This window comes from Etheostoma spectabile, unplaced genomic scaffold (genome assembly GCF_008692095.1).
Source record: "Etheostoma spectabile isolate EspeVRDwgs_2016 unplaced genomic scaffold, UIUC_Espe_1.0 scaffold00005621, whole genome shotgun sequence".
Lineage (NCBI taxonomy): Eukaryota > Metazoa > Chordata > Actinopteri > Perciformes > Percidae > Etheostoma > Etheostoma spectabile.
In genome coordinates, this window is record NW_022603280.1 from 18,411 (window position 1) to 43,973 (window position 25,563).

At 39.8% G+C, this 25,563-nt stretch overlaps 1 pseudogene; it reads right to left on the reverse strand.

The window, feature by feature from the left end:
• Positions 1–25,563, reverse strand: LOC116677689 (C-Jun-amino-terminal kinase-interacting protein 1-like; annotated as a pseudogene).

Below are 25,563 nucleotides of genomic sequence, written 5' to 3' on the forward strand. Positions count from 1 at the left end.
TTTTTTAGATGTCTGTCCTTCATGCGACATATGTTATGATACAGTGTACTGTACTATACTGGGCTGTGGTTGAAGGCAGGCCAGGGCTATTCCAAGTAGATGTCTTCTGTCGGGCACGAAAACTCCACAAACTCTTTATAGTACAACTGGAAGGCTTTCCTGTAAAACAAAGACATGTACTTCAGTCATTTCTCAACTCACTTAAAAGTACACACCCTGATTTTGTTTCAGTGCACAAATTGAGAGCCAAAGTTAGCTTCTGTCCCACCAGCTTACACTTATCAGTGAATTTTCCATAGATGGTTTGTTTCAATAATCTTTTTCAGAATCTGAAACATTATACAAGTATTTTCTATTTATGCTCACCAATTCATCCAAGAAACAACAATTATTTTGTTAGCATTTAATGACTATACATATTAACCGTTTGCACACAAACCTAATTGGTGCTGTAGTTTTGAAGAGTGGGGAAAGAACCAGGCTCTGGGGCACTTTTGGACCCTATAAGAGCATTGGAGTTCGTTCAATATAAGGATGATCCATCTGATGAGGCGCCAATCAGAATGGGCTGACCGTCTCAACAAATTACTCAACAGTGGTGCTTAAATTTTCTTTTCAGAAAAATCATTAAATAAAAAAATACATAAGGCAAATACATAAGACAAATATATTACTTGTTCATTCAGGATCTGTGAAGATCTGAGTTTTGTCGCCCTTGCTCCCTGTGTGTTTATTCCTGCCAGCCTGCCTGATCCCGCCTGTTCCCGGGCTATTCTTTGTGGTTTTCCCCGAGAGTTCCCTGCCAGTCCCCGGTGTGCTTCCCTCCCCGTTTTGGACTCCTGCCTCTCCCAGTGCTGGGTCGAATTTATGTTTGGACTTGTCTTTTGCATATTTCTTTTGAACTGTTTGTATAAACCCCCCTCTGAATCGGACTGTTTCTGCCTCCTCGTCTCTGCGTTTGGGTCCTCCTTCCTGTCCCATCACACAAGGACTGTTAAGCACAGTCAGAGGCTGTGTTAGAATGCCACAGAGACCCATTTTGTATCATTTTTATATCCCAATACAAATTGCTTTTAAGGATTAATTTTGTACAAGGTATGTACTAAGTCCATAGAAAAAAAATTTTTCAAAATAAGATATTTAAACATGTTCTTTCTATACAGCATCTTGTGCAGTTTTGTGATCTGGGTCCTAAACTTTAAGACGTTACTGAACTTATGCAGTTCTGCATTTGTCACTGCAGCAGAGACTACAGAATTCAATGAAGGTGTTATTGTAAGAATAGAAATGTTAGTTCATGAGAAAATGGTATGTCATAATGTCATAATAAAAATATAATAAAATATTGCAAGCTTTAATATCAGTTAAAGAAAACCTGGATTGCCACAATAAACTTTTTTTTTTTTTTTTTAAGATATAACGATAACTAAAGTGTTACTTAAAGTGATTTCCAACACTGGACTTTAGTTCTCAAGAACAGATCAGTCAGCTCTTTTATCACATAACATGGATACGCTAAAAAGCCAGATCAGAGCATCCCTACACTGAGCAGCCTCTGTATGTGTCAGCAGAGATTAAGTACGCAGAACATCCAACTCACCCTACTGACTCTGCAAGAGGTTTGGTGGAGTCTTCAGACACAAACACATGGCAGGCAAACCTCTGGTCCGCGGGATGCTTAGTAATGAAACCAAAATACCTGCAGAGAACACAGGGAAACAGATAAGGCACTCCAAAGAGGGTCGTCAATATTGTTTTACTTTTATTTGTTGAATATTTATTCTTTCCATTCTGTATTAACAATACACTGCTGTTTCACATTTGATCAGTAAGCTGTCAAGAGGTCCAGTCTATTGTGAAGTCTGGTACATTTGTTGATTTCTAGTGACACCTTGTGGTAGGGTAATGTTTGGTTTCTGCAGATGAACACTAATGGAGGGTAAAAACCTTTACAGTGTTTCTTTTATTCTAGTCAGACAGTACAAACAATTTGGCTTGGTGATGTAGCCTCGGATTTGGGTTTTCTGGCTTTACTTACTTGCTGTTTTTAGGGTGATAGCCGCAGAAGGAAACGTTCTTTAACTGGAAGAAGTGACTGCACTCATTACTCTGTGAACAGAAAAGAGGCAGATTAAATGCTTTCAATTAAAGCAAGGCTGCTTGCTTTACTTAAGTTTTTACTTAATTACTATTACAAAATACACATGTATTTGCCCCACAATGTCAGTATGGAATCAATGTTAACTAATTTATTTTTACAATACAAGTGACTGTTCTGTGTTCAAAATGCTCCTTGACAAGACACAATAGACACGATTATTGACAGCACAATGTACTAAAGTAAAAGTACTCATTTTGCTAAATAACCCCTTTCTGAGTAATAAATGAAATTGTGCGGGTAGTCCTAAAACAAACTAATATATGACTACACAGTACTATAGTATAGTATTGATATACTTCTAGGAAGTGTGATCAGCAAACATGATCATACTATCTGAACAGCAGCTCACTACACAAATCTGCATTTGTGACATTTTGCATTTTGTGAAGTACTTTTATTTTGTATAATCTGAAGAGTCTAGGCTTTGTTTGTTATGATATTTAGATTGACTAGAAGTGGTACTTTAAGTGTCTTTAATCTCTGTTAATTTCTGTTTGGATGATTAGAAAAGATGAGTTGTGTTTTAGGACGGGAGCCTTTTTTGACAGATTTTCTTTGTTATTTGTGATTGGAGATTGAGAGACTGAAATTGAAGTTCTTTCTTTGAAATGTAATTATTTTATGGACAAATTTATTTTCTGACACAGACTGCATCATTACTAGAACAGTTTCTTCCCAAAGGCCATAACCACCCTTAACTCACATATGCACTGACAGTCTACCCCCGGCCCCCGGACATTCTTCTTCCCTCTGACTGTGCAATACTGTTATACTGTTATATAATACCTCAAAGGACACTAGAATCTGTGCAATTTCATACAGTGCAATATTTAATATATTAACCATTCTGTGCAATATTTATTTATTTATTATTTAGTACTTAACCATGTCATTTCACTACTGTGCAATATTTAGTAATTTGTTAACACTTATCTACTTTCACACAATGTGTATTCAAAGCTATTTTATATATGTATACAGTGGCTCTCCAGACTCAGGACTGTGCACCAGCACCCCCCCCCTCTCTCTTTTTTCTACCTACACTTTACATTTTTGATATTTTATATTATGTTATCTTATATTTCTTACATTTTTTTTTGTCAACACTGTAAAGGGATTCCTTCAATCTCGTTGCACAGGTACTGTGTACTTGTGTGTAATGACAAATAAAGGCGTTCTATTCAATAGTTATCAAAAATGATCACGGTTTTAATCTGTGGATCTCCAGACCAAGCCAAGCTCAATAGATGTGAGATTGAGCCTTGGTCTGGGGAGTCAGCTCTGTCTTTTCTCTACACAAGAGGCGGGACCAACGGGCAGAGTTCAAATGACTCTGTACGCAATTGGATAGTCCTTCAACCAATCAGAGCATCGATCCGGGTGACGTAGCAGCGACAGCGGCATCAATGAGGTGCGTTCAATGACCGCTATCTTGAATGTACTGTAAAAGAGAAACTGCTTGGTTGCTTCTCTATTGTCATCATGTTAAACCAGCAACAATATATTATGGATTTTATAAGCCATGTAGAGTGGATACTTGTATGTGCATACATATTATATCATCATTATATAGTTTAACTCCTACTTTCCTACTTTAACATCTTTGCCTGTAGTTTCTATTGGCAGCCACACAAGGGAGACATGCCTCAATTGTTAAATTTGATTATCCGTGTGAGCTTTTGACAAAACCTCATGATTAATAAATATTAGACAGACAAAAGAGACAGTATGAATGCTTACTTTGTCACAGGCATAATAATCCTCTTGAACTGCAAGCTTGATGCCTTTCACACTGATCTCCAGGATGCAGGAGGAAGGCGGGTTATACTTGACTGTCGTCCTTCTGGTGGTTGCAATCTGTGAAACATTTTTTAAAAGATGACTCCTAAAATGTAAAAAGCTCGACAATCTAACCCAATTCTCTACGAGATGGTACTAAAGTTTTATGTTCTATGTAGACAATGCGTATATTGGAAAGAGTCAAATTGTGGTTTTCGCTCCTGTCAATTTAAATTTTGAAAACATTACAGGAAGCTAGTAACATACTGTATTTTCTACGTGATAGAACATTATGATTTTAGTGGGCTCCTGTCAGTTTGAATTTTGAAAATATAATACTAGTATACTATAATACTACTATAATACTAGTATAATACTGTATATGTGTAATATCATACGTGATAATTCTATATTTGAGATGTTGCCAACTGTAAGTAGCTCCTTTATTCTTCACAATGGGAGTCAAATGTTTTTAACACTCAAATGCACAAAGCATGTGCCTCTTACCTTCTGCATTGCTGCACACAGAACATCGTTTCCTTTGTGGAAGGGCACTTGAACTGAGCCCAGAAACTTCAACCGGTATCTGTCCATCCATTCACTGCTTTTCACTGCACAGGACAGAAAACATGGAATATAAAAATAATAAAAGGCAACAAACAACACAACATAACACAGAAGAGAGGCAGTCATTTATTTAAGCACTAAAATCCAGGTGAGATATTCATAGCTTTTTTGTAGCCCCTTTGGGGCGGCTGTGGATCGAGAGGTAGAGCGGTGGTCTACCAATCAATTCCTGGCCTAAGCAGTCCGCATGTCAAAGTGTCTTTGGACAACATTAGCTGTTTCATTGGTGTGTAAATGTGTGGTAATGTTTCTGTGCAATATAAAATAAGTAGTTTTCTCTGGTCTTGGGGGTTGATACTAGGACACTATGACAATCATCAACATATCCATATTAATCTCTTATACTTCTGCCTTTGTTTATATTTTACTTAATCATGTCATATTTTAATCTCTGTCACAAGCTGCTTAAACTTGGCAGAGAAGAGTTTCATCAATAGAGCATAACACTCCCTCAGGTTTGTGTTTACCCCACAGATCACAACCTTGTTCTCCGATAATTCAGCACAGGTTTCCCACACACCAACATTAATTCAATTCAATTTTACTGATTGTGTTTGTGGAAAAACCAAATCCAGAGATCCTATTGGGACTGACCTTAGTAAATCTGGGTCTCTGTGGTGTGGGTTTCTGCACACCCTTAACTGTGCCTTAAAAGCTAAATCTGGACATAATTCTAACATTAAGCCTAAAACCAAGTCTTAACCCTCAACCAGACATTTGATGAAGTGCAGGGCAGCCAGCACTGTTCACCTATTACAATTCTGTGCATAGTTCAGTCAATGTTTCAAGGCATTTTTATGAAGACATTCACAGTCAGCCTTCTAGAATTGATAGTCATGGCAGTGTCAGTACCTTTGTAGCTCTCCGTGTCCTTGTTCACCTCTATAGCGTAATACGCTGGGAAGATCCCACGGGCACCAGTTCGCATGTTGTAGCCCTCGTACCAATAATCCTCTGACTGGACCTCCACCAGCAACGGATCATCTACCTCCAGCTCCAACTCATCGTCATGACGAGGGACAAACCTGCCAAGACAGATGTAGTTATGCACAGGATCTCAGGGGCCTCAGAGGCTTTTTATGAGCTGGATGACTCCCTAACACAGGCGGTAGGTCTGAGTGCCTGGACCGTTGGTTCTTATTCAATGAAAATAACAAACACCTCCAGATGTCCACCCATTACCCCTGTTCTACACACTCTGCACTTAGTATTGATTTTAAGATTTAAATGTTTTTTTTTAAAAGATTTTAATGTTTGTATTGGTCTGAGATTTTAACCCTTTGTGAACATAATAGGTCATTACAGTAGGGGTGGGGAAAGAAATCAATACAGGCGCCAAATATTCTATCTAATTTTATAAATGTGTTGGTCAATTTGTCCCATTTTACAGCAATAAAACTGAAGTGATATGATCAAACAGAGAAATGTTTCTTTTAGATGAAACAGATGTTGACAAAGTTTCCTTTTGGGGACGTCATTTGAAATTGGGAAAAATTAGAATTTGGAAAAAAGGTTATAAATTGCAGTATATCGTAGAATATTGCAATATGATTAAATAATATCGAAATAATATCGTTTAATGGCATAAGTATGGTGATGATATCATATCGGGAGGAATCTAGTGATTCCCACCCCTATGTTTCAGTCATCCAATCAACTTATTTTAGAAGTTCCAAGGTCAAGGTACAAACTGTGGGTTGCTACACTGAGACTTTGGAAGTTTCCCCCTGACATCTGCACTAAACCAGACATAGCTCTTTTTAAATCTGATTTTAAAACTTATTTATTTAGAATGGCTTTATTAGATTGGTAGCACTGAGACATTTTTCCTTTCTTCCCCCTGCTTTTAGGTAACCTTTCTGATTCAACTTTTACTCTTGGTCCTTGCTGTAAAGCCATTTGGATACCTGCTCACTGCTGTAAAGCGCTAAAGAAACAAATGTTGATTGATTGATTTTAAAGGAATACTAATGGTTGCCTTGTCACGGAGGACACAAGTTACAATAGATTCCATTACATTTAGCTGATGCTTTTATCGAAAGGGATTTACAATTGCTATTTATAGCAGAGGCCTCACGCCTTTGGAGCAGCTAGGGGTTAAGTGTCTTGCTCAGGGACATGTTGATGTATCGCAGTGGGAATTGTACCCAGATCTCCCACATCAAAGGCATGCGTCATATCACCAGCCATAGATTCTAAAGCCAAACTAGTATCATGGCAAAATGAAGTATTACTACAGCCATGCACATTGCACTTCTCTATGGAAGGCCGTTTTATTCAATATTAAATAAATGAATAAATACATGAATAAGTAAATAAATATGCCTTTGAAATACATCATGAAATAAATAAATGAGGTAATACATACATGAACAATTAAATGTAAATATTCATATCAAGATCATCAATTAGTTAAATATATTAAAAGATTTTACTTTATTTATTCAGTCACGTATTTATTCATTATTGACAAAAACAGCATTCCATACTTCTCAAATGGCTCTTTCTCCTCTTCTGTTACTGAGCAGGTTCCAAACACTTCTTAGTTTGGTTTTTAGCTGCAAATACACAGGCTGCTCACAAACAATAAATGGCTTTTTGTGAATACAAGGGGACTGCTATCTCCTTCAAGCCTACATAATGTATGTTAATATTCACATTAGTTCAATATTCTCAACATACTGGAAGTTTTCAGTGTTAGATTTTCATAAAAACTAAGCGCTGTTTTTAAGTTGCCCAATATGGAGTTTTACAAGGTCTGAAATGGCATACGGCTTTCATAGAACAAACAGAAATTCAACTTTTAATACTTTAGCCAATATTAAAACGGAAAACAATAATTTAACCTAGCTAACTATGATGTTGGCTTGTCAGATGTGATGCTAATGGCTATAGAGGCACTTTGACAATTTAGAATATTATACACATACAAACTAGAAACTCACTAAATTAAAGGAATGCTGTAAAAAGCCCCCGTTTTTCAGTTCTGATTGGTCATGACCAGATATGTTGCTATTCACTTGACTGCATGGCAATTGTATTACACATTTATCAGCCTGAGGTCTTCAACAGCAGCTGGAACTCCACGCTGCCAACTGGAGTGTAACTGTTACAGGGGAAACATGGAGAATTGGAGCGTTCTCTGGTCCAACTACAAATGCACATAGAAAAAGAATAATGACTGATGGAGATGAATGTGTTCAAAGGTGACCACAACTTTGGATCCTGCTAGAAGCCACTCTGCCTGCATAATTAAAAAATGAGTAAATGTAAATACACTAGCTTGTGTATTGCCAAAAACTGTTTGTCTATTTATGATTTATTGCTAACAAAAATAACAAATTCAATAACCACTTGAAATAAAAAGTGGTTTGAAAGAAATTGAGCAAAATGATATTTTATAAGAACGATGGCTGCAACATTTAGTATGAATATGGGGGGGATGATGTTGATGTAAGCAATTGTGATGACAATGCAGTTTTTCCTCACCTGTAGACGGCCCTGTGGCTCTGATCCCTCTCCTCTCCATTTATGAGACAAGAGAATAGGCCAAAGGACTCGGCACCTTGAAAACACAGTGGAGAAGCAAGAAGGGGAAAATAAAAGTTAATAATCCAGTGAGGATTCCAGCTTTTCTGCTGGCAAAAAGATGATTGTTGTTGTCTTCAAATTGCAGCAAAGGTCCATCATATACAAACAGAAAACACAATTAGGGCACATTAGTTTACTTAAAGCACACATGCCTTTTTTAGGACCTACAAATCACACTTTAATTAGCCATGAAACAGATGAGCATTGCGTATTTCTACCTACATTCCCCTGAGACAACCGTTAGCCCCTCCTGCTCATCTCAGATAAACTGTGTTGGTGTGTCTAATGAGTCTGGGAAACACATGAAAGACATCCCACAGGACAGTGGGGACTATTAGAGGAAGTAACACATTTGAGACTGTCTACAATCTCCCACCTGCCCACTACTGTTGGCTGCTTTAAACACACATACACAGTGATGTGGGTCAGTGTATGAGCCAAAACAAGAGTCAGCCTAATGAAGGTAAATGCTACAATCCTCTCCTTCCTCCTTCCCAGATACAGTCTAAGAAAACAGCAAAAAAATAATACCGTTACTTTAATAATTAAGTTGGATGCATCATAAAATTGCTAAATCCAAATGAATTTTCATTTTCATGACATTAAAGTGGTTTTGTGACATATCCTTTGGATTATTAATAAGTTCAAACTTGCATGCATTGCATTAGATCTTGCTGTTGTTTCTTTTGTTGCCACAAAAAATATAGCCACAAAGCGCTCCTCTTCTTCTCTGCCATTTTTCTGCTCCATCCTGTTTGTGTGTGTGTGCGCTGCTGGCTGCCGCCGGGCCTGACTGCTTGTTTGCTTGTTTGCCTGGTGCCGCTGAGTCACATGACGGTACAACATCAAATCACAAGAGGAGGGAGGAGAAACAAAGTGTGCCTGCTCGGTGGTGTGACAGAACATTTACACAGACACAGACAGCCAGGTCGCCTCTATGGATGACACCGCAGCTGTGCATACTGGAGAGAAACTGAAACTAAAGTATCCATCTCATTACACTGGTACTGTTCAATATCAATACCATCATTGATATACATTTTATCAATATTTGAATCGATCCGCCCACCACTGGCATGTAAAAGGGCGGCTGTGGCTCAGTGGTAGAGCGGTTGTCTGCCAATCGGAAGGTTGGTTCGATCCCCGCCCCAGCAGTCATTGTTGAAGTATCCTTGGGCAAGACACTGAACCCCGAGTTGCCCCTGGTGCTGCGTGTCGGAGTGTGAATGTGTGTGAGTGTTTATCTGATGAGCAGGTGGCACCTTGTACGGCAGCCTCGGCCACAGTGTATGAATGTGTGTGAATGGTGAATGTTTCCTGTAGATGTAAAAGCGCTTTGAGCAGTTGTTAAGACTGAAAAGCGCTATATGAATACAGCACATTTACATTTAAAATTGGTGGAGAACTCTTTTATTTAATACAGCTTGCAGAGTCCTGTTCCAAAAGCCTTGTGTATCAAGCACTGGGGGCAGCAAACACACCCTAAAGGGCAACTGTTTTTTCCACTTTGGGGCTGTTTCACAAAAGCAGAATTTATAAATCTGAGAAAACCGATAAAGCAAGACTTGACCTAGTCTAATATGTGCATCCTTGCTTTGTGCGTTTCACGAAAGCCTAGCCAGGCTGAGGAGGAGTGACTAGGTCGAGCCTGGATGAAGTATTTTGGATAGATGTGCGTTCACGGCTTTCCAGATTTACTGATGCTAAAATGGAGAATACACATTGTTCATACTTTATACAGAGTGAGCAGCATCTTCTTGTGGAAGTATGAGAACATGAAACCACTGCTGACAGAACAGAAAGGACTCCAGGATAAAAAAATAACTAAAATTAATAAATTCTGTCTGTTAGCCTGGTTGGGACCAGGCTAGCTGTAAAGAATAAATCTCATGGTAACTTAGGTGCCTCTGTTTTGTGAAACCGAGTCAAGGCAAAATTGAGCCAGGATAACTGGGAAATCACGGTTTAATCCCTTAGCTTGGTTTTATGAAATAACCCTGGACCCTATGTTCCCATGTTTTTGTGTTTAAGTGTCGGATGGGAACAACAATCTTTGACATTGGTCCAATATCAAGAGAGATTGCTGCAGTTGGCAACGACAAAACAAGCTTCAATGTAAGTTAATAGGACAATTGTCCAGCTTTGTGTTTACCGTCCCCAAAAGTATTCGTTTTGCCTCTGACAGGCTCAGATTAATATTCTAAGATAATATTCAAACAACATTGACAACATTATGGAAAGGATTTCTTAGGAGATCAACCTTTCAGTTAAAGCGTAAGATCGTTTTTTTTAAACACATTTCACTAAACCCATCAGACTCCATGTAAATAAACAGTATTTTAGCATTGTAAAATACACTTCATTTAAAGTTGACAGAAACAAAATAAAACTATCAAAAGCTGTTCTGGGTTATCTTCCCACTGTTCAAACAATAACAACTGTAGTTTCAGTTGGAATAACACATATTGTATGTGAAAATATGTTGGCTCTATACTAAGGGTGTGACGAGATCTCGTTTTACGAGATTAGAACATGACGAGATTTCTCGTCGAGGTGAAAAGTTGTCTCGTGAGGCGATGTGATGTCAGCGTGATGGAGCGTGAAATTACAATTGAAGATCCCCCTGCCACTTTTAAATCCTTTGTGTGGCAACATTTTGGTTTTTTGTTGTTTGTTTGCACAGTTTTGAGAGAGCAGTACTTTGGTTATTGATACACTTACTGTTTGCATTTAAAATGTTATTTTTCTGTTATTTACACATTTATTTTATTTATACTGTTTATTTTTTTATGTTCGGTTTGTGGAAAGGAGTTAGATTTCTCGTGTGAAATTGTACAGGGCAGAAGCCAGTTGGTAGAGTTTATACAAAACATTTTGCAGTGTTTGCACGTCCTTTGCAAAAAAAGTTAAATAACATTCATCATTAATAGTTGATTTCAAAATGCACCTAAATTGTTTTGCATTTTGTGATTTTTCAGTTGAATAAAAAAACTATTTTCCATTCATATATTTCATCGAGGATTTCTTTAAATTTTTTTTTAAAATCTCGTCTCGTCTCGTTCTCGTGAACCCAATCTCGTGATGTGTCTCGTCTCGTGGAGTAAGCGTCTCGTCACACCCCTACTCTATACACAAAAAAACTATTGTTTTTATAAATGGAGTCTGGTGGGTTTAGCGCTAGCGACTTCAGAGCTGTTTCTGGTTAAACAGAAAGGTCTCAAAGAGGTTTTAAAGGTCTATCTCTGTAGAAATCCTTTCTACAGAAAGAAATGCCGCACGGACCGCTACAGAAAATCATTCATACACAAGCAATAACACTTTTAAACATGTCATCACTGGGTGCTATATAAGACTTTTGGACACCACACTACTGCACTAAGTGAAACTTGTACAATTGGTTTATTTACATTTAGCATACATCTTAGCATATTATTTAAGCAGTTGCACATTTTTGTTTTCCCATCCTGTCCATATTCAAATATTTGTTCTTTATTTATTTCATATTATTATTTCATGTATATATATATATATATATATATTATATATATATATATATTTATATTTTCCTAGATTTCATTTATATTTATATTCTGTGCTTTGTGACTGATTTTGCTGCTGTAACACCGGAATTTCCCATTTTTCTTGGGATCAATAAACATCTATCTATCTATCTATCTATCTATCTATCTATCTATCTATCTATCTATCTATCTATCTATCTATCTATCTATCTATCGATCTATCTATAATGTTGTCAGAACACTAAATATCAATCTGAGCCTTTCAGCTACACACAAGCATTTCTGTGAAGGTAAATACAAGCTGCCCTATTAACATCGTTGCTTGCTTCTGCGCTGACGACTGCAGCAAACTCTCTTAATACTGGACCAATGTCAAAGATTGTTGGATTCATAGGGTAATTTTTTAATACATTAGAAGAAAGTCAGACAGACATGTTCTCCAACTATGGGGTCTAAAAATCTTTAGGATTATACTTGAAACACTCGAAATACACATGATGATGACAGCATATTTAGCAGATTCAGCTAAATGACATTACAGAAAATAAAATTTATTAAGCCACTCACTATCTGTATCATTGCTTTCTTTTCCTCAGTCCTTCCCAACACCCTCTCCAGGACTGCTGTTGTCTTAATGTCTGGACTCAACTAATTTGTTTTTGAATGTGTGATTGTCTGGACAGCAGAGGGTAAGAGAGAAGCAAATCCATGAAAGGAAAGCTGCTTTTGGCTCCGTGTCCCTCCACCCAGCATGGCATCTAAATGTCCAGCTGGGTTTTTGGCCAGAACGTGCTCCGGTCAGAATGCTGATAACGATATCATCAGAGCAGCAAAAGCTACAGCCTTCATTTACAACACTTACAGCTGTGCTGGGTATTGTGGCTTATTTATTTAAACTTTCATGTAACTCATATGTTCAAACTGTTATATTCAAAACTGCTGGTATGATAAAACAACAGTTTTAAATATTATTCATCTGCCAGTTTCAGATGTTATTCTACAAGATAAAATTAAATCTAACAGGCAGAAAGTCACAATATCGAGAGTTGATGAGGTGTGCTATTCCAGCTCCTAAAAATCTCTGTGGCTGTGCACATCATCAGCCACATCGCTTTAAGCCTTTCCACCACGCTGCCAATTCGTCCAGACAGTATTTGCTGCTGTGTTACTCTATGTTTAAAGGGACTTACACACAATAACAGCGTATGTGCTTCCAGGATGTCTCACACACAATTATGGGGGGAATAGACGGCCTTGTATTAAGAAATTTAGACATTCTCAAAATGCAAAATGAAATTGACAATTTAAATTTACAAAGCATATTAAGTCTCATTATCACTAAATCATTAAATTGTTATCAACAAAATCATAATTTTTCACTCTTTCACAAGAAAGAAAAAAATAAACATGAAAATTACATTATTTTGTAATATAAACCTTTTTACATGGTGTTGTTTATGACATGCTTGGCCGGGCAATATGGCTGACTGTTATGAGTCACGGTGTTAAGATTTGTTTTCCATTATGGTTATGTGGTTAATGTGCTGGTGATTATAACTTAAATTGCTAATATTGAAATAGTATTGGGAAAAAATCGCGCAATTGTGGCATTAACTTACTGGAAGAGCGAGAGCGTCCACTCATGAAGACGTGAGGAACTTCTTGGAGAAGTGCAGGTCAACCTCTGGAGTGGAGTCTTCAGACAGACAAGCCGTGGCCTCTCTCCTCACTCCTCCTATCTGAATACCGTCCTCATCGTCCTCATCTTCCTCATCTTCCTCCTCGTACTCCTCCCCTATGGCAGACTCGTAGGGAGAGAGACGCAGTTGTCATAGATGGTGGCAGAGTCGCTGTCGTCACTGTAGCCTTGGTACATTGCCGGAGGCTGACCAGTTCTAGCTTAGCGTGCTCATCCACCACTAGTGTGTATTTTACTGAGTCATATGAAAGGCCACTGGCCTCCGAGCTCAGGAAGTCCTTGGTGGGACTCTCCTGCCACCGCCCCCCCATCCCTCTTTACTCCCTCCTTTCCTCCCCCCATTTTCTCTCCCCTTCCCCAAACTTTCATCCATTGTTATCCTGTCGCCTCCTCCCCTCCCCGCAGTAGCTTTCATCTGTGGCATCCACATACTCCACAGATGATCCAGGTCTCAGCATGACCCTGGCCCCCGTTCCTGCCCCCTTCCGGCTGAGGTCCAGCATGAGGGAGGAGCGGGCTGAGTGAGCCATGCTGGGTGGCGTGATGATGGACTCTACACATGAAGTATGAAGGTGGGGGGACATATACCTCATCCTCCTCATAGATGGAGGGGTTTGTCCGGTCTGGGAGGGGCTGGTATGGAGGTGGGCCCTCTGTGTCGGAGCTGATGGACATGCGGCCCTGCTCAGTCTGCTGCGAAAGGAAAGGCCGGTCCTGCACGTGGGAAGGTCTAGAGGTTGGCTGAACGCTGCAGAGGAGTTAGATAAATCTCTCTGTGGATTCTATATGAACGTCCGTGTGATAGCGGATCCTCTCCCGGTGGAGCCCGCCTCCATCCGCCTTCCTTGCTGGGTTTAGAGGAGCTGGTGTATAGTTTCTGCGGTGGGGGTGGCGCGGGCGGCTTCTCCTGAAGCTTGGAGCGAGTCGCAGCCATTGTGGTGGTCCAGAGGTGTGGCTGTGTCTGCAGGGGGCATCAGTGGAAGTCCCGCGGTCTTTGGTCTGCGCTCCCCCGCCTTGCACCTTGTCCTCGTCGCTTAGACAGCTGTGCTCACGTGGAGAGGTGAGCTCACCTGGAGGAGAAGCAGACACAAACAACAATGCGCACAAACACACATGAAAACACACAAGCTACACAAGGCCAGACACCAGACCAGGTCAGAGTAAATATTGGACTGACCATTCCAGTGCAGCCACCACATCATTTTGTATGAACTATAATCATGAGCGCCAAAAGCTCAAAACTGTTTCCGTCAGCCCTCTAGTTGTATTTCTGAGTTTGAGATATCAAATAGCAAAATGGCTGCAACGGCCCCATCGCTGGCATCTATATCATAGACTGAATAACAATAAGGGACAGAGCATGTGTGACGTCCCCCATTAGTTTCTGGAGATCTGCTATGAGTCGTCGAGGTTGCCTTTACAGGTGCAGCCATCCTGATTGCTGATGTGATTATTTTAGACAAGAGGGAGGAGTGATGGAGGAGCCCTTACACTCTAAGTTACATTACACGCTTTTACTGGCAATCGCATCATAGCCACGCCCTAAACGAGACCATAATTAAAAAAAATATTAGTTTGTGTTGCAGAAGACTTAAAACTAGCAATTGAGACCATAAACTCATTGTGAAATGTTTACTGAGGTAATAAATCAAGTGAGAAGTGGGTCACTTTCTCATAGACCATCTATGAGAGCTCAACCTCCTTTTGCAACCAAATTCAACCAAATGCAACACCTCGACTCTCCAGTGGTTATGCAAGGATCCTGTTTGTGGACTTCAGCTTGGAGTTCAACACCACCATCATCCCGGACATCCTCAGCACCAAACTCTCCCATCTCACTGTGCCAGCCTCCACCTGTCAGTGGATCACAAACTTCCTGACTAACAGGTGTCAGCAGTTGAGGCTGGGGAACATCACATGCAGGATACGGACTATCAGCACAGGCGCCCCCCAGGATGTGGTGCTCTCCCCACTGCTTTTCTCCCTCTGAACCAATGACTGCACCTGAGGAGACCCATCTGTTAAACTCCTGAAGTTTGCTGACGACACAACCGTCATCGGCCTCATCCGGTACGGTGATAAGTCAGCCTACAGACAGGAGGTGGATCAGCTGGCTCTCTGGTGCAGTCAGAACAACCTTGAGCTCAACACGCTCAAAACTGTAGAGATGATTGTGGACTTCAGAAAGAGACCCCCACTCTTCCCCCCATCTCCATACTCAACAGCCCTGGTCTGCTGTGGAATCCTTCAGGTTTCTGGGATCCACTATATCCCAGAACCTGAAGTGGAAGCCCAACACATACATCATCATCAAAGGCCCAGCAGAGGCTGTACTTCCTGCGCCAGCTCAGGAAGCTCAACCTGCCTAAGGAGCTGCTGGTCCACTTCTCCACAGCCATCGACCAGTCTGTCCTCTACACGTCCATCACTGTCTGGTCTGGATCTGCCACCAAAAGGAAAGGAGCAGACTACAACGGACAGTTAGGACTGCAGAAAACCTGCCCTCCATTCATGACTTATACTCTTCCAGAGTCAGCAAACGGCAGGAACCATCCCTGCAGACCCATCTCACCCCGGACACAATCTGGTCCAGCTTCTCCTCTGGTAGGCGCTACAGAGTACTGCACGCCAAAACCAACAGACTCAGGAAAATTTCTACCCACAAGCCATCTCTCTGATGAACAGCTGACTTCTTACCCACAGTGTCAGGTTCAATTCTGGTCAATAACCTAGTAACACTGTCTCTACAGCACCTGTTTATTGGTTCCACTTATTATCCCACTTAATTATTCTCATTCTCATATCTCACTTATTATTTATTATTTACTATTTACTCATCATTTCCATCTCATATCTCAGTTATTATTATATTTATTCATCATTCTCATTTCCTATTTCAGAACTGTTCATAATGTTCATACTGTTCATATTGTAATATAATAAATAATACTATTTATCCCAGTATCCTTTGCACTATGCTCCACATTTAACATTTTTTATTGATTTCTTCATTGCACTTATGCCTCTATATTGTTTCTGTTTAGAGTATGTATAATATTGTATATATTAGTGTGTATATATTGTTTTGTATGTGTAAGCACATTGTGAGCAATGTTGCTCCAAAGAAAAATTCCTCGTGTGTGTCCTCATACCTGGCAAATAAAGCTGATTCTGATTAAGGAGTCCCCCCCTGCTGAGATCAGATATAATGTAGCTTTAAGGAGTCCCCCCCTGCTGGAGATCAGATATAATGCAGCTTTAAGAAGTCCCCCCCTGCTGGAGATCAATATAATGCAGCTTTAAGAAGTCCCCCCCCTGCTGGATCAGATATAATGTAGCTTTAAGGAGTCCCCCCCTGCTGGAGATCAGATATAATGCAGCTTTAAGGAGTCCCCCCCTGCTGGAGATCAGATATAATGCAGCTTTAAGGAGTCCCCCCCTGCTGGAGATCAGATATAATGCAGCTTTAAGGAGTCCCCCCCTGCTGGAGATCAGATATAATGCAGCTTTAAGGAGTCCCCCCCCTGCTGGAGATCAGATATAATGCAGCTTTAAGGAGTCCCCCCCCCTGCTGGAGATCAGATATAATGCAGCTTTAAGGAGTCCCCCCCTGCTGGAGATCAGATATAATGCAGCTTTAAGGATCCCCCCCCTGCTGGAGATCAGATATGCAGCTTTAAGGCACTTCCATATTTGCAGCAATTCGCCGGACAGAATGATTTGTCCATTGATATTAACAGTCTACAATCTAAATACAATCCTGAATTAACTCTATCTTTCATTTAAATAATGAAGAATGAGCTGCACACTGTTTTATTCTGTTTTCTTTTGAGAGGGAGACAAACATTACAACTAATTTCTGTTTAGCATGAATTTAAATTAATTTGGTGTTAACACAAGGCTAGAAATGGTGTGATCATTTCATCTGAGAATAATGCATGAATGCTTCTGATCTGTATTCTGCCAACATGGGTGGAATAAAACATGAAAGTTGATTTAGCCAGATTTTTTTCTATTGTTTTAAATGATTGAGATGAGTAATATACTTTTTCCATCAGTGGGGAGTTGTTGGCAGGGAGTTTGGTAAGTTAGACTCACCTCACATGGTGCTCTGAAAAGAGCTCTACCAATAAGCAAGACAGGTCCCCAATTAAATTAAGCCCAGAGCTGGCTAACACACCAGCCACAGCATATAGCGTTAGCTCACTTAGCTTAGCATAGCTAATCCACGCCTTAACACTCGTCCCTGAGGATCATGGAGCCAGACACCCATATTATCAGAGACAGCATTCTGGTCTGCACATCCCAGTTATCATCAACTAAACAAGAAAATTAAGACAGTTAAACTAAAATATGAGCTTCATGGTGTGAAGATCTGGTGGGAAAGAAAAGCTCACCTGTTTTAAGAGGCGAGGACGAGCCTGAAACCTTCTCCTGCCAACTGTATTTCTTCCCAAAGGAGTTGTTGTTTAATGTGTCCTGTGGAATGCAGAAAAAGAAGAAGAGAAGAAAAAGAAAACGGTGAGAAAAAAAACAGATGCAGAGAGGATGAGAAGGAAAGAGAGTGAAAGGTTTAGTAACTGAGTTCTGGATCCAGAAACTCAATGGACACAACTTTTTGTCCCACTCTCTCTCTCTCTCTTACACACACTCTTTTATTCTGTTGAATGGGCAGGGATTCTTTTGTCTGTGCTCCGTGGCGAGCATTTAAAGGGAACCAGACCTTTTACTGGAGCTACTGGGAACACACACACACACACACACACACACACACACACACACACACACACACACACACACTGCCTCTCTAAAAAACTGTTTTGGGGGAGTTGTTGATAGATGGACTAGAGCCTTATCTTGAAAGAAAATTGCATTTTTTTACCCAGAAAAAGACAATGGCTGTAAACGATAATGAATGTAGAGTGGAATAAATTAATGTTATTAAAGAACACCATTGATAATCTTGTGTTTGCTGGGCTTCACTGGTTCAAGTTTACAAGAGGACATCCCTCCTGAGTGTGGTTACAAGTGCAACAGTGTGCACCCAATAGGATGTGCAATAGACTTGAAAAGGGCACTGGAATACTTCTTTTACTAAAGTATACTACCATTTTAAATTGCTTTAAGTTACTAAAACATTCTTGTCACATATTCTCACATTAGGACAAACACACAACACTTGTAAAAATTAATCAAATAAAGTGAAAATATGACATACTGGTAAAAAAATAGTTATGGATGGTAATATCTTTCTCAGGAGTTGGTAGAGACCAAAAACAAGAGCTTAAAGACAGCGCATGTTAAATTCATCAGGTAGACACAAACATGACTTTAAATGAGTGCTAATGTTGCTCCGTCAATGCTGGATGTGTATAAAAGCAACCGTTTGCCATATAACTTTTAAGTGTGAAATGTACAGTACATGTTGTGGTTCACAACCTGTTTTAAAAAAAAAAGCTGTCAAAGATTACAAATCTTACAAATATACTTATTGTGACTCAATGATAGACACATTTCTGACGGTTATCTACCAGAAGAGTACTGAGATCAGAGACGGAGAGACACACAGATGGTAGATGGAAGACAAATAAAACTGAATTGAAATGGAAGGACAACTGGGAACTCCTGTGATGATGAAGTGTCAACTAATTAGATCATACCCTCCTCCTCTGTCCACCCACCACCACGCATGACTCACTTCCCATCTATGTGTACCGGGTGGAGACAGAGTAGTTGCTGTGGTAACGAGTGAATCAGCAGGTGGGTGACAGCAGCACTGATCCGAGAAGCATAGGTTTGTTTAACTATAGTGATAAAAAGAGCATTGCTGACTCAAATATGGCGTGAGGGTGTGTGAATTAATAGGCTATGTGGAAGTGACTCTGAAAACACATGACTTAGTCTGGATGTGTGCAACACAACTTTTAAGAGATTTGTCTGATAGTCTGTTTCTGGTCACCATGTTGACAGATCTGAGAAATCAACTTTGTGAGAACGTTTTACAACACAAATGAGACCAAACGTGAGATGAAGTGGAATTATATTATTATGAGTGTTTGAGTTTTAGCCTATCATACTTAGCTGGGATGGTAGCTTTGTCCAAACTCAGCTCCACCCTTTGAATTTGTCCTCTACAGAAAGGAGATAAACAATATACCCAGACTGAAACTCTCTTCCCTTGTCTCCCATAGCTGCTCATGTCCCAAAAAAAGGTTAATGTATAACAGATAAAGCATTGAACTATATATTTATAAAGAAATACATACCAAATGTTCCTAATTTATGCCTGTTTTCTACCAAATTATTATATCTATATTGAGTGCAATACAGAGTGTAGTATTTAGGTATACCTTCCAAATCTCTCTCTCTCTCTCTCACACACACCACCCAAGGAGCATGCCATAGCCAGGTGAGGGATTAAGACGGACTTGGATTAAGACGGAGGAATCCCTCCTGTTCTGTTTTTCTGTCTGAATCATTTTACTCAAGCTGCTCAGATCAGCCCATCTGTTTCTACAAGAGCTCATTATACTACACATATGTCTTCATTTTTCTAACATTTTGTAGTTTCCTTGTTTTGTTTTTTCATATTGTGGCTGATCTTCACTTTTGATGCTTGGATGCAAATCACTTTAGTTACTCCTTAGAGAAAGTTTGTAAAACAAAGCTTTTCTTACCCACTAGTCTAAACGAGTGTTTGAGTGCCTAATGATAGTTTGATCTTTACAGTTTTTGCCAATTGCTCACACACTATAAGCATATTGTCAACTTCACACCTTTTGCAAAACAATACACAATGATTTGTAAATCATGACATCACTTCCTTGCTATTCCGAAGCACTGACTGTCACATGAAACACAGCCATCAGGTACGCAAGCACATGATTGCTTAATTGTAGACACCCAATCAGGTTTAAGCACTATAACAATGCAGCAGGTAAGTCTAGTAGGTTCTGTAGTGTATTTTCAGTTTTTTCACTGTAATTGTAACCTGTACTGGGTACAGTTTGTTTGTCTGTTGTTTGCTGAGCTAACAGTGTATACACACTACTGTAGTTGATGCATGAAAACTGGGACTGTTGACTGATTTGGGTACATAGAGAGAAATTAATTATATTTTCCTCACAAGAGTGTTTCATTTTGCAAAGGTTCTGAGGTGTTCTTCTGATTGGGTGTGTGGTTGTGCAAATTGTGTGTACTGTTTTTAAAAAAATGGTCCTGCTTTCAAAATAGTGCTTTAAGCAATCAAAAAAAAAAACTGTAAAAGGATTTTTTCCCTTTTAACTATTTGGAACAAAACACTGGCACTTTGCAGATTATTGGATCTAAAAATATTGCTTTTCCAAAAGCCACGCTGCTGTAACCCTGACTAGTCTTCAGAACTGCTTTTGCACTACCACAGGAGTCTGTCACTCGCCGTCAAATAATGCAGAGCTAATTGCATATTTTTGCATTTTTACAGCTCCACTGACCTGGAAACAGTGACCCCGGTCTCTCTCTGTCTTTTTACAGTACTCTGAGAAGAACTGCCTGCAGATCATCATTTGAGTTTTGTCTTTGCCGCCTGACTAAAGCTTTTACTGTCAGCTGGCTGTCAAAGTGTTAAACTGTAGGTATGCTTGGATGAAAACAATCCACCATAAAACACTTTTCTATCACTATTTGTTATATACCTTTTTCGGTGATGTGCTACACAATTCAGGCTATGTAAGGGTGAGTTATTTGGTATCTTGTATAGTCATAATGTCTTTCAAATCTGTACATTATTTCTATGTATTTTAGACATGGAGTGGCGGCTTTTTGAAAAGCAGGTAAAACAGCTGTGAACTTGAACTTGCTGAAAGGCAAATTCACCTCCTTTGCTTATGTGAGAAATCCATGCAAGATGAGTAAACAGAAACAGAGAGACCACTTTCTATACTAGAGGAGCAGACCAGAATGCAATGCAAAGTGATTATGCAGATCTGTCATCAGGTGTATGTTTGGTACAAAGGCCATGTCAAGCTTTTATTTAATCTTTTTTTTTGCCCAATTTTGTCTTGATTTGAAAAAACTTGCTACCCTCCTTGTGGTTTCTAAAGGCATTCTGATGGAAGGTGGAATGGCTAGGCTTAATGACACTTATAAAATGCCATCTGATGTTATCAACTTAAGGTTTATGAGATCATTATTCCCTGTACTGCAGCAGAACAAATGAATAAGTTTTAACCATTAAACTCACAAACACAACCCAATCTGCTGCTGATGGATGTTACGCTGACAAGATGTTGTTGGTTGCTCAATGTCTTCAAAGTTCATGCAAAGACAACTTTTAGAAACATTTACCCATTTAACATTAAAATATATTAACTGAGGTTTGGTTTCTAGCTTTTGTATGAGAGAATAAACAATGTCAGGCCTAGGAGACAGCAAGAAAAAAACATTTCAGAGCAACTATTTCCCTTTGTAGTTTCCAGTTCTGACAGCTACACACACTCACACACACACACACACACACACACACACACCACAACACCACACCACACACACACACACACAACCACGCACACACACTGTTTCTACATAATGAAAACTGAGCAAAGAACAAGTGCAGACAGATATAGAGCTGCTTGGTTGATCATGTTGACGGCTGTGGGGGAGTGTGTGCATGAGTCATACTGTAGGCAAACACAATATACAATAATGTATAAATTGCATAACAAAAGTATCACTATACACTACAGGCATTCACATTTTTACTGAACCTGACACAGCGCATGGTATTGGTTTTACAGCACATTTACTGTATGGTTAGTCTATAGACTGTACTTGACATTCTTCTGGGATTGACATCTAGCTGTCTATCTGAGTTTTCTGGTACACACACACACCACACACACACACACACAGACAGACACACACACAAGTTTGTATTGTTATAATGTGATGACACTTATACCATAAATTCTGTAGCTCCTAACCTAAAGCTAAATGTGTTGAGCTTTAAGCTGGAAAAAAAGATTAAATTACAAGAGCACACCACAGTCACGAGCTCTAGCAGCTTTTAAAAAAAAAAACAGAGACGGGCACCAAGGGGAAAAAAATCACTGTCTTGACAATTGAGGCTATTGTTCAAAACACATCCTGTCAAAGAAATAATTGTAGTGACTCCAAAGATGACGTCAGCTAGGTTTCATTCCTATTTACATTATTAATGTCATATTTGTGTTTCACGATGAACCCAGACAGGAAAATACAGACACGCAGTCAGAAAAAAAGCGCAACTGAAAGTCTTCTCTTCCTGCTTAACAATCTATATTCAGTCATCTGCCACATGTGTTTTAAGAATATGGTTACCTGTGTGCGCGGCACAATCGGGAAGAGGTTAAGAGTTGTGGGTCTCTTGGGTCGGTAGGTATCCATGGTAACATGTGCCGCGGGGTCCTTGGTGATTGGCAGTGGTGCGATGGCGGATGCCTTCGAGGACTCTTTGTCACTGTGGTAACCGTCAGCACCGTCGATGAGTTCCAAGTGCAGCATCTCTGCCTGAAACTGGCCAACAGCACCCAGCTCAGCCCTCCCCGACATGCTATTGGTCCCTCGCCTGGCATGGCCCTGCAGGGATTGGAGGAAACACGCCGTCAATCGAGGACGAGAAAATAGAGAGAAGCAGAGTGAAAGAGAGAGAGAGAGAGAAAGGATGGGGTGAGGAGATTTAAGCCAGCATAAGAGGATGCTCTGTCTTCTGCCTGTAACACCCTCACTGCCAACACTGAGCAGAAAGTAGAGACAGAGACTAATTCCAGCATCAGGTTCTCCATGACATTTACCTAAAATAATGAAGTGAGAATGAAAACTCCTTCTGCTCTGCAAATCATTAGGCTTTTCAGAGGTTTTTTCATTTTAGTCTAAATCTTTTTACTGCAGTTAATTCGGGTCCAAGCCAAAGGGGCTGGGAACTACATTTGCAAGGCAACGTGGTTCACATCTCCAGCGGAGCTGAGGATTATGATTTTCTTATTTTTCGTAGTTTCTATAGCCTAGACCGTGCGTGGTAGGCCGGTGCTGTTTTGAGGACTAGTCCAGACTCTGCTTCAACCTTGGACACAAAAATTCACCCACTTCCACCCCTGGGTGACGCAATAGCATAAAAAACGTGTTTGGCCCTATAACTCCCAAACCATACATTGCACATAAAAATACTCATATCTGCGCATTCCCTGAATCCAGCTGGATCTGTTGACAAAAAAGCTTTTAAAAGAATTTTACTTTTAAATTTATTTTAAATTACGCACGAACAAATATGTCTAGATAGCTACAAAATCACAAACTTTGCCATATTTCAGCCAAATGAAATGCTATTAATGCAAACTTTAGATTGTTGTTTGCCATGACACTATAAGGCTCCCCAACCCATTTTACGAGAATACTGGGGCCACTGTTTAGGCCACACCTACAGTGGTGTACTGATTCGTCAAAGTGGGCTTGGCCTATTGGACCCACGTTTGGATTCACCACTTACATTATTGTGAACAACTTCAAATTCAAGGACAGATTTACAATGGGTCAGGAACCTCACCTATCAAAATTACACATGTGGAACACTAGGTGGCGCTATAATGACGTCAAACAGGTTTGCCTATTACTCCCACATTACACGTTGCACATTAAAACCAATATATCCACGCGTTCCTTGAATCAAGCTGAATCACAAAAAATCAATTTTTTTTCCCCAATGTGTGAAACCAACTTTTTCAAACTCCTCCTAGGCCATGTATCAAATCTGCATGACATTTGGCACATAGCATCTCCGAGGGCCCTAACCAAAAGTTATCGAATTTTTTTTGCTGATGGTCAACTATGCGCAATTTACAACCAATAAATTTTTGTAGCTAGCCAGCTTTGCCCAGAAATATGAACTCTCCATTTTCAGTCCTGTCTACAAAGCTCTGCTTGGCTTGATTGTTTTCACATATCCCACAAGGCACCTTGTCGGCCAAAACTCAAAACAGATCAGAGCAGTTCATTTTGTGATGAGATTCACTTTGACTGTCTTTTATCAAATAAAGTGACAAACACAAGCATCCTCTGGGAGACAGCGTAAGTCAGAGGGCAGTGGGACAGCACAGTCTGCATCACTATCTCTACAACTACACACAGACACACAACACATGGTAACTCCTGTTGGTAGATGTGATGTAGATGCTTTGACACAGACACCAAGCCACTGTTAAGCCTATTACAGGCCTTAGCTCCCTCTTTGCTCCACATTGCACACTAAACAACATGCAGATAGAGTAGTGCTCACACATATGTACGGAGCCACTGAGGTGACATGTAGGAAAAAATAAAATAAAAAATAAACACTAAAAATAAATTACAAAAAAACATGTACTGGGGACAAACCCTTTTCTTGAGTTTTATTTGTGAGATATCTCAAGTTTTATTTGTGAGATCTTGCAAATCCAACAAACAGTAAGGCTAACCTAGCTAGCTAGCTAGCTAGTAGCACAAGATGATTAAATCATCTTGGTTGTCTAAATACATCCAATGTTTATTTTGATAAGAATTACTAATTATTACATGCCAAAGTGAAGTGTTATAATAGACATTTTTGTTGACTGTTGATGTCAATGACTGCAGGCTAAGCTTAGTAGGTAGCTAATATCTAGCTAGAAGCATGACAGGATTACATCACCTTGGTTGTCTAAATACATCCATTGTTTTTTTTAATAAGCATTACTAATTAATACATGCCAAACAGAAGCGTTATAATGAACAATGTTTTGACTGTTGATGTCAATAGCGCTAGTTTGTGTTGTCATAGCAAGATTCTCGTTCATGAGCTTCTTTCTTGTGTCTCTTACAAGTATTAGTTTGTTCTCTTAATACAGCTATGGAAGCTAGCTAGCTATGTGGCCTGCAGTCATTGACATCAAAAGTCAACAACATTGTCCATTATAACTCTTCACTTTGCATGTATTAATTAGTTATGCTTATCAAAACAATGCCACTTTGCTCCTTTGAAAGCCATGATGTCTCTCTCTCACGTGGGGGGCCAAATTCTCTGGGCGGGCAAAGCAGAGAAAGAGAGGTAACCTTGCCCCTCCAGATCGGCCCATCTGAGCTTTCATTTTCTCAATTTCAGAGCAGGATACCCAGGCTTGGTTCACACCTATCACCATTTCCAGCCACTGGGGGGCCAT